The sequence below is a fragment of the Theobroma cacao genome, chromosome 8 (assembly GCF_053813885.1).
Source record: "Theobroma cacao isolate CCN51 chromosome 8, ASM5381388v1, whole genome shotgun sequence".
NCBI classification, from domain to species: domain Eukaryota; kingdom Viridiplantae; phylum Streptophyta; class Magnoliopsida; order Malvales; family Malvaceae; genus Theobroma; species Theobroma cacao.
Window position 1 is genome coordinate 8,502,449 of NC_142646.1, and position 9,365 is coordinate 8,511,813.

General features: G+C 32.2%; 1 long non-coding RNA gene across 1 annotated transcript; it reads left to right on the plus strand.

The window, feature by feature from the left end:
* The first annotated feature begins 6,960 nt into the window (after positions 1 to 6,960).
* Positions 6,961 to 8,995, plus strand: LOC148761154 (uncharacterized). The gene is made up of 3 exons (XR_016027784.1): positions 6,961 to 7,244; positions 7,899 to 7,972; positions 8,844 to 8,995. It is a non-coding gene; the product is annotated as an uncharacterized LOC148761154 (long non-coding RNA).
* The last annotated feature ends 370 nt before the right edge of the window (positions 8,996 to 9,365 follow it).

A 9,365-nucleotide genomic window follows, 5' to 3' on the forward strand; every position in this document is an offset into this window, starting at 1 on the left:
ATTGAGCCTTCCAATTTCGAATAAGCATCAACAGATAACAATTAGAGACAAGCCATGGAGACTGAAATGGAAATGATAAAAAAAAATGGCACTTGGGTCCTTGTTAATCGACCATTAGATCAAAATATCATTGGAGTAAAATGGATATTTAAAACAAAGTTGAATGCTGAAGGAACAGTCAACAAATACAAAGCCAGGTTAGTTGTTAAAGGGTATTCCCAAGTTTATGGGGTGGATTATTGGGAAACATTCGCTCTGGTGGTCAGACACGATACAATAAGATTACTCACTGCTGTAGCAGCAAGAGAAGGGTGGAAAATTTGGCATATGGATGTCAAGTCAGCTTTTTTGAATGGCACATTATCTGAAGACATTCTCATTGAGCAACCGGAAGGTTTTGTTGAACTTGGCAAGGAAAGAAAAGTTTGCAAGCTTGTGAAGGCTTTGTATGGTCTCAAACAAGCTCCTCGGGCATGGTATGATAGAATCGACACATATTTAAAGTCTCAAGGATTTATCAGTAGTGCTAACGAGCCTACATAATATGTAAGTGATTCATCTATTTCTGATAAGCACATTATTTCTCTTTATATGGATGACCTGTTGATCACTGGTCCTAGTGGGTCGATTCTTGATGATTTCAAAAGACGCATGAAACAAGAATTTGAGATGTCAAACTTGGGGGAAACAACATATTTTCTGGGCTTGCAATTTCATCAAGCTTCTGATTTTATATTTGTACATCAACGCAAATATGCTTGTGAAATGCTGAAAAGATATCGCATGGAAGCTTATAAAATGGTGGAAACTCCACTAGTTACTGGTGCAAAGTTCAATAAAGATGATGGAGCTCCAGCAGCTGTTGGTTCAACTTATAGAAGTTTAATTGGCTCTTTACTATACTTAACAGCCTCACGACCTGATTTAATGTTCACAGCAAGCTTATTATCCAGATATATGCAAGCTCCTTTAGAGATTCATTTTCAGCTAAGAAAAGAGTTCTACGATACATTAAGGGAACTGTGGATTATGGACTCAAGTTTGAAAAACGAAAAAGCAAGGAGCTAAAGGGATATTGTGATAGCAATTGGGCTAGATGTTTGGATGATTCCAAAAGTACGAGTGGATTTTGTTTTTCATTTGGTAGTGCTATTTTTTGTTGGAAATCTCGAAAGCAGGAGGTGGTTGCCCAATCATCAGCAGAGGCCGAATATATCTCAGCTGCTTCAGCAACAAACCACACACTTTGGCTTAGGAAAATGCTTGGAGACTTGGGCTTCGTACAAATAGAGGGCACTACTCTGTTAATTGATAACAAGTCAGCCATTTCAATTGCCAAAAATCCTGTACAGTATGGTCACACTAAACACATCAGAGTGAAATTTCATTCCATTAGAGAAGCTGGAAAAAATGGAGAAATCAAGGTAGAGCATTGTAGCACTGAAAATCAACTCGCAGATATCCCTACTCAAGGATTAAGTAAAGAAAAATTCATTTATCTGAGAGCCAGACTAGGAGTCTATAAGCTAGGAACCAAGGAGGTGTGTTGAGAGTGGTTCCTACCTCAGCATTGAAGTTGTTCACAGCGTCAACAGTGGAGCTTTACTTATTGTTAAGTAGTTACTTTACTATTAATGTTAGAAATTGGTTGTGGTGCTTGACCACGTTTCCTGTAATGGGTGGTTATCCCATATTAGGTACCAGACTTAGAATGTGCCCATCATGGCATTAATTTTCAGTTCTTCTTTGTTGTTTTTTCTTGACTTTAGTTGCAGTTTTTTTATGAAATGTATTGTAAGACAAGTCTGTGTGTGAATATGATCATCTTCTCTAATGTCCAGTACCTGGTTTTCTTGATATCTCTGTTTTTCCTTCTTAAAACTTTCTTTACTTCATTTTGATCATCAACAAAATACATTTCTTAATAGTGATTGGATCAAGATGCTACTTCAAAATGTCAAAAATGATGTGGTAGAGGAGATTTGTTGTGTTATATGAGCTCTTTGGAATGGCCGAAATGCAGTCGTCTTTAACAATTAGAGAAAAAGGAACCGACAAAGGTGGTTGAACTAGACATGACATGTGTTCACAGTAACACGTTGCTGTTGCTGTTGCTGTAGCAAGGCTGACTCAGATGGACGATGTATTTGAAGGAAGATGATGGAGCTTTCCAACTAGGATGAAGCTTAACTATGATGCATGCATCGATTTTTGCTTTAAATTGTGAAACATGGGTAAGGGCGGGTTTCATAGTTAGAAATTCTAATAGGGAACTACTGTTGGCTAGTGGGGTGAAAATTGCATACAATTTGCATGTCATGGTAGTTGAGCTACGATCACTATTGTGGTCTTTTCCGGCCTGCCACAGAGAAGTAGTGTATGTGACAGAAGTTGAAATCGACTATATGCATGTAGTAAATTCGATTAAAGGTAAACAGTTTAATGGTGACATGAGGCATGTGAATTATAACTACTGTTTGGTATTGAGCCAACTTAATTGTTCTTCCATTGAGCATTGTAGAAGGGAAGGAAATATGGTGGCTTATGAAATTGCTAAATTGGTTAAAGCTTTAAGGTTGGACCAAGTTCTATGGAGGGAATTTTCTACTCTTCCTAATTCAGTCCAACATGCAATTAGGAATGATAGTATTATGTAGCTAAGTTTGGTATTGTGTTTAGTATGGCATGATAAAAGAGTACTCTTTTTTTCCTTCTTATGGTTTTTATCCCACTAGATTTTTCCATGAGAAGGTTTTTAATGAGGCTCTTTTTTCATGATAGGAATTTACAATGTGAGGGGCTATGATTGTATTTATTCGATACACTTCATATTGTAATTGTTCTGGTATTTTGTCATGGAATGAAATTCTCCTTTCTCTAAAAAAAAATTAACCATGTTATTGTTTCTTTTTTATTTTAAATTTGATATAGTATCTAGAAAAGTCTTTAAATTATTTAAAAAAATTCAAATAAATCTTTATACTTTGATTATGTTCAATCAAGTCCTTATACTCTTATTTTGAGTCAAAACAAGCTCTTATAACTATTTATTAACTTAATCAAAATATCATTTATCATTTTATATCACGTGACATGACGTTATATACTAACATATCATAATTGATAATGATGTGGCACGTTGACATGTCATAATTGATAATGACATAACATACTAATTAGCCATGATAATATAACCATGTGACATTTTTCACTCTCCACATCAACGTCATATCAATGTCATGTTGACAAGTGATGTTTTGACTATAACAATTAATCAATCATTAATTATAAAAGTTTATTTGACTCAAATTAAAAGTATAAGAGCTTGATTGTACGCGATAAAAGAATAAATACTTATTTGAATTTTTTTAAATAGTTTAAGAGCTTATTTGAACATTATACGTTTAAATTCTTTCTAATCTTGAATTAAAAAAGTCAAAAGATAGAACAAATTAAAAAAAATTTAAAAAAGAAAACAATATAAAGGGAAATCGAGAAAAGAGGGAAGGGGAGAGAATGAGAATAGGAAAGACAAAAAGAAAGGGGAAGGTTGGCCGCTGTCAGTCTGGTCGGTGTAAGTTAGATCGAGTTGCTTGCCTAGCTTTATGAAAAAACCAACACTAATATGCCAAGACCAACATCAATCCGCCCTTTCGCTTCTTTCTTTATCTTTTGTTTTCTCATTCTCCTCAATTCCCTTTTTATGTCTCCTCCATTGATTTTTCATTTTTTTAAATTCTTTTGGTAAAATTTTATAATTCTATAATTTTACTTTTTTACTTTTTCAAATTTCAAGATATAAAAAAATTTAAAAAACTTTAAAAATAAGAAATCTAGTGATTTTTTTAAGAAACATTACATATGCTTATTGATTATATTTAACCACATCACACATTTTGATTAACTTTGTTACTCAAAGTATGAATTGACGTATAGATTTATAATTTGAATATCTAATTGAGAATTTTTTTCTCAAATATTAAATTTACAATTTCATTATAATTCAAGTACTCATATATTTATTTTTATTTATATGAAGTTTTACTTATTTTTTTGTTAACTAAGTGACAAAAGCGTGACAATTGCATGACAAGTATTAAATTATTAAGATTTGAATTGTTTGAAATTTGGATCACTCAAATTTCAAGTTTCAAATTCAGCTAAATTTCTTCTTACTTATAAAAGAATGATTAGGCTAGATAAAACTTGGTAAGTTAAAAGAAGAAAAACAAAGAATTTTATATTACGAAATAGGTTGTTTTACCATTACTATTTTGTATTAGGAAAAAGGTTTTCTATCAACGGAAAACCTCTTTCTCTAGAGGAAATCAATCATCTTGAACGAAGCACAAAGAATTTAAAGCAGGGAGAGATGAAGCGATAAAGGGGATCAATAATGATCTTTCAAAAAAGATTTTCAAAGAGACTCTTTCGTGGGGAAAAAAGATGGTAGTGGTGCTGATGCTATGGGCAATATTGATAAAATTGCATTTGATATGGATAAAGAATGGGTGGATGATGATGATATGGTGAATGGTGAAGGTCAAGATGATATTTGTCGTAACACGCGGGTTTGAGAACCCGACCGCTAGGCGTGAGAAAACACTTAGGGAGTCTCCACCAACCGTTTTTTCTAGGTGTGATTGGCCACCTATCGACTTGATTCTAATCGACGAGGTCTTAAATTGAATTTAAGTCCGTCCAGAGAATTTTAAATTGGTTTACGATTTTTAAGACCAGGTTCGGGAGTACGGTTACGTTTGGGGAAGGATTAACACCCTTGTGACGTCCGTTCCGTGAACGGTACCATTAGACTATAAATTATCCTATTGAAGCCTTAATTCTTAAATTTATTATATGTTTTTAGTTATTATACATTCATTTCATCCTCTATTTTATTGAAATATTTTATTTGACTTTACGGGTGTGATATGAACATGATGTATGCATGGTATAAAATTCAAATAATGTCGAACGAATAACCTTTTATTAAGGATGTTTCCCATATCCTCCCATCATGCTGATGGGGTTTGGGGATATTCTCTCACCTAGGAAATTATCCAGAGAATTTACCTTCGTAAATTTGACGAATAAATCCCATCTTTGTGGTTATTGTACGCGTTTTAGAAAAAATTATGTTTTCGTGAATGTAAACCTATTATGAGCAAAAGCCTTCTTATTAAAGATATTTCCTGAGTCCTCCCATCGTATTGGTGGGACCCGAGGAAATCCTTTCACCTAGTGAACTTTTCAAAGGAAACTCGCCTTTGCAAGACCTTTCGGAAGATCCCATCATTGGGACTTATACTTGTAAACATAAGTAGCTATATGCCATGACATTTACGATGCAAAAATGATGCATTTTATGCTTATGAAATTCATTATTTTATTTTTAAGTCCTCATATATCTTTTTTATTTCCTTAAGACTTCCCTTTTCTATCATTTCTCTTTATAAATATGTATATTATGAATTATATATATTTCTATGTTATTTAAGTGTATATCTAGTAAGACATCTTATTTTATAATTGTATATATTTTTGATTCGATGTTTCCCCTTTTTATTATATATTTTATTCCTTTTTTTATAACAATTGTAAATTTATTGTATATATTCTACATAACCTAATATTTAACTTTTACACTTTAAATATGCTCATTATTATGAATTCCCATTATTGAATATTTTACTTATTTACTTATTTATTATTATCATGAGTATCATTTTAATAATTTTATCTTTATCTCTTAACAACTTAAATGAGTATAGGTCATCTCTTCTTACATATTTATTATATTTGTATTTATATTTGGGCTAATTTATTAGATAATAATTTTGTTTATTTAAAATTAGAAATCTCAGAATCCTATAATTGAGACCTTCCTATCATATTGGTGGAGTCTTAATTTGGATCCCGAGCCTATGAAAAATTCATCCGAGATTACGACTCCTCGTTCCGACCAATCATCCCATCATCAGTATTGAAATACTCCATACTTTGATATGGTGATAAATAAAGTTGATCGAATGCAAATTGAGGTCAATTAAAATGTTTAAAAGTGATAAGAGATGAAAGGAGTAGTTTAGGATAAAATATTTCACAAGTGAAAAAAATAACAATAAAATAATAATAATTTTATCGAAGGAGAATTTGTGAGATAAAAAGTAATTTGGAAGTCAAGTTAGGCATAATAAGGTATTTTGGGTACCAAGGAGACAAGATAAAATTTTTAGAATAAAATAATATTTTATTAATAAAATATTATTAAAATATTAATATTTAGCCGGATGTCGAAGTCAATCAAGAAGGAGGATCATATGGTTGATCCAAGTGGGGGAGAAGATGACATGCCCGACTCTACAGAAATATTTGTGATGACATACATGTGGTGGATAGCATGTTTACATGCTAAGAGAGTATTGAAAAATTTACAAAAGTCGGTATTGTACCTAGAGGTACAATAAAGTTGATTTAAGCCTCGAACTAGATCAAATAGAGAATTTATAATGAAATTAAGAATTTTAAAGTCCCAGAATGGGTTAATATGGTGATTCGGAGTTCGAGGATCAATTTGGAGTCAAACTGGAATTTTCGCTATCCAGGGGCAAAATGGTCATTTGCCACCTGGGGACAAAATCGAAATTTTTAGAAAAGATTTTTGGCCCTATTTCACTTATTGGAGTAAGATTTGAGGTTTATAAGTGAAAAATTTTAATTTCGGTATAATTTGGAGTAAAAGGGTAAAATGGTAATTTTACCATTCGGAATCGAAAATTTAATTTTTGAAAGGATTTTGATCAAATTTAATTATTTGGAGTGTGAAATGAGTATGAGGAGTGCAAATTATGCATTATGGTAAATTTTCAATTTTTAGGGCAAAAATGTAATTTTTGAAAAGTTCGGAGGCAAAAGTGTAATTTTAAAAAATTTGCTCCACCAAAACTTTGGAAAAATCTGGAAATTTCACTTAAGACTTGGATAAGTCAAAGGGAATGCATGGTGGAAAAAGTAGGACAAATGGATGGCTAGAAAAAAAAATGAATTAATAAAATATTTAAAATATGAATAAAATAATATTATTTCATTAAACAATAAAAAAGGCATAAAAAATTCAGCCCACCCATTCTTCTTCTTCAACATTCGGCCAAGCAAGAAACAAGAGAGAGAAAGGAGAAAATAAAACCCTAGCTAAGAAATTTAAAGGGAAAATAGGTGGAAATTCAAAAATCAAGTGAAAAAAGGTAACATTTCTTAAATTTGTCTTGTGCTTTACCTTTCCCATGCATTTTCCATCATTTTTCATGGTTGAATCATGTGATTTGAGGATGATTTGAATTCTGGTCATATGGGTTTAGAGAGAGAAAGTTGTTAGATAAATTTGATTTTGAGCTATGTTAGTGTTTAGTGTTAGTTTAGCATGTTTATGAGTAAAACAACAAGAAAAATATTTATCTTCTCCATGAATTTCCCTAGGCCGAATCTAGCCAATGGTATGTGAGGATGAGGTTGACTTTATTTTAAGAGAATTGGGTGGAAAAATGATGAATTATGAGGTTGGAAATTAAATGAGAATTTTCGGTGCAATAAATTGAAATTTTTACCCACTAGGGGTAAAAGCGTAATTTATAGTTCGGACTGATAATTGGACCAAATTCACAATCATTGAGGTATTGTGGATATAATTGGATAATTGAAACTGAAATGGATGGAATTGGAGTCGAATTGGGGATTTTAGGAATTTACACCGTGTATAGGCGAGTTAGGTCGACACCGCAATTAAGCGATTGTCTAAACATTTCAAATCCTATCTAGTGCATACGCATGGATAAGAGCCTGAAATAATTTATGATAAATTGACACAATTTACTGAATTTTGTGTCATGGATTATGGATAGGTGCTGAGTCAATTGTTTTGGGTAAGAGACTGCACCCGAGGGCCGAAGATAGGAGTATTTCTACTCCTAATACTGTGAGTAAACTTATTATCGTCTTAATTATCTAGAGTAGTTTTATACAATTGTGTGATTTTATAAAAAAATGAGTTTAAATGGTAAATTGCTATGTTTTAAGAGAAATTGTGATTTTATAAAATGATTTTATAAATTTTCTGAAAAATCGAATATTGATTTTGAAAATAGAGTAATTGGAGACTGCCTGCTTGTGTTGTAAATTTATGGTTTTAAATTGAATGGCTTATGACAATATATGAGCATGAATGGCTAAATTGATTTTGGTGTCAGAATTATTTGTATTGTGTATTCAGCCTTGAGAGGCTAGATTGTGATAAATCGCCATGCCATGCTAGAATGAATTTTATTGAATTGGTGGAGTATATATTAATTATTTACTGCAGAGGGGGTTCCGTGGACCAGCCTATTAGAGGGGCACGGTAAACTCCATTATATTATTACCTCGAACGGAGAGGCGCGTAGGGTATCTCCTGGGGTAAAACTTAGGGTTCACTTCACGTTAAACCACCACGTGAAGGGGAACTCAGCCAACGCCAAGGAACGGCTGTATTTTTCTCAAACTAAAAATATATTTTAAGTGTATATGAAATTTTAACAGCCTTGGCGGACTCGGTTGGATGCCCTGCGCAAGGTATCACCGAGTATGAGTTTTGGCACGAGCCAAAGTTTTAAGAAATTCATAAGCCAAGTTGATTACTCGATTTATATGGATTGATTTTATTTGGTTGAAATGAACTGAAAGGTAATGAAATTACGGTATGATGACTTATTTTAATTGTCTCCATTTACTCGGCTTTAGATACTTTAGATGGTATCTGTTTACTCACTGGGATTATAAAATCTCACCCCTTCTTCCTATACATTTTTCAGGCTCAGGACAGTTTGTAGATAGTCGAGTAAGACGAGAACTAAGCTCGGAACTGCATTATAAAAAGTAAGAGTTCACAGTCTTACATCCTCTTGGTCAATTGGAGCCCACGTGTCATTGCAGATCAAAACTTATATTTTGGTTATCTGTATTTCTATTCATACAATTTTTACTTTAATTTCATGTGCGAAAAATTATTTACGAATATTTCTATAAAAATTTATTTTATGAGAAAATAAAATATTTTATTTATTATTTTTTAATAGTATTAGTTGTCAACAATTTGCTTTCAAATGAACGTTTTAGGTACTTAATTGTTTTTAAATCATTAAATATATATTTTCTGCTTGCCTACTACATTTTTAGCAAATTTTGAGATTTTTGACGAAAAATTACGAAAATACCCCTGTGAGCCAGAAAATAATATTTTATTGTTCTTATTTAAAAATGACTTATGATTTTTTGAAATGCGAGATTTAATAACTGTTGCTCACCGGGGAGATGCGAAAGTTGATGCTAAGCCT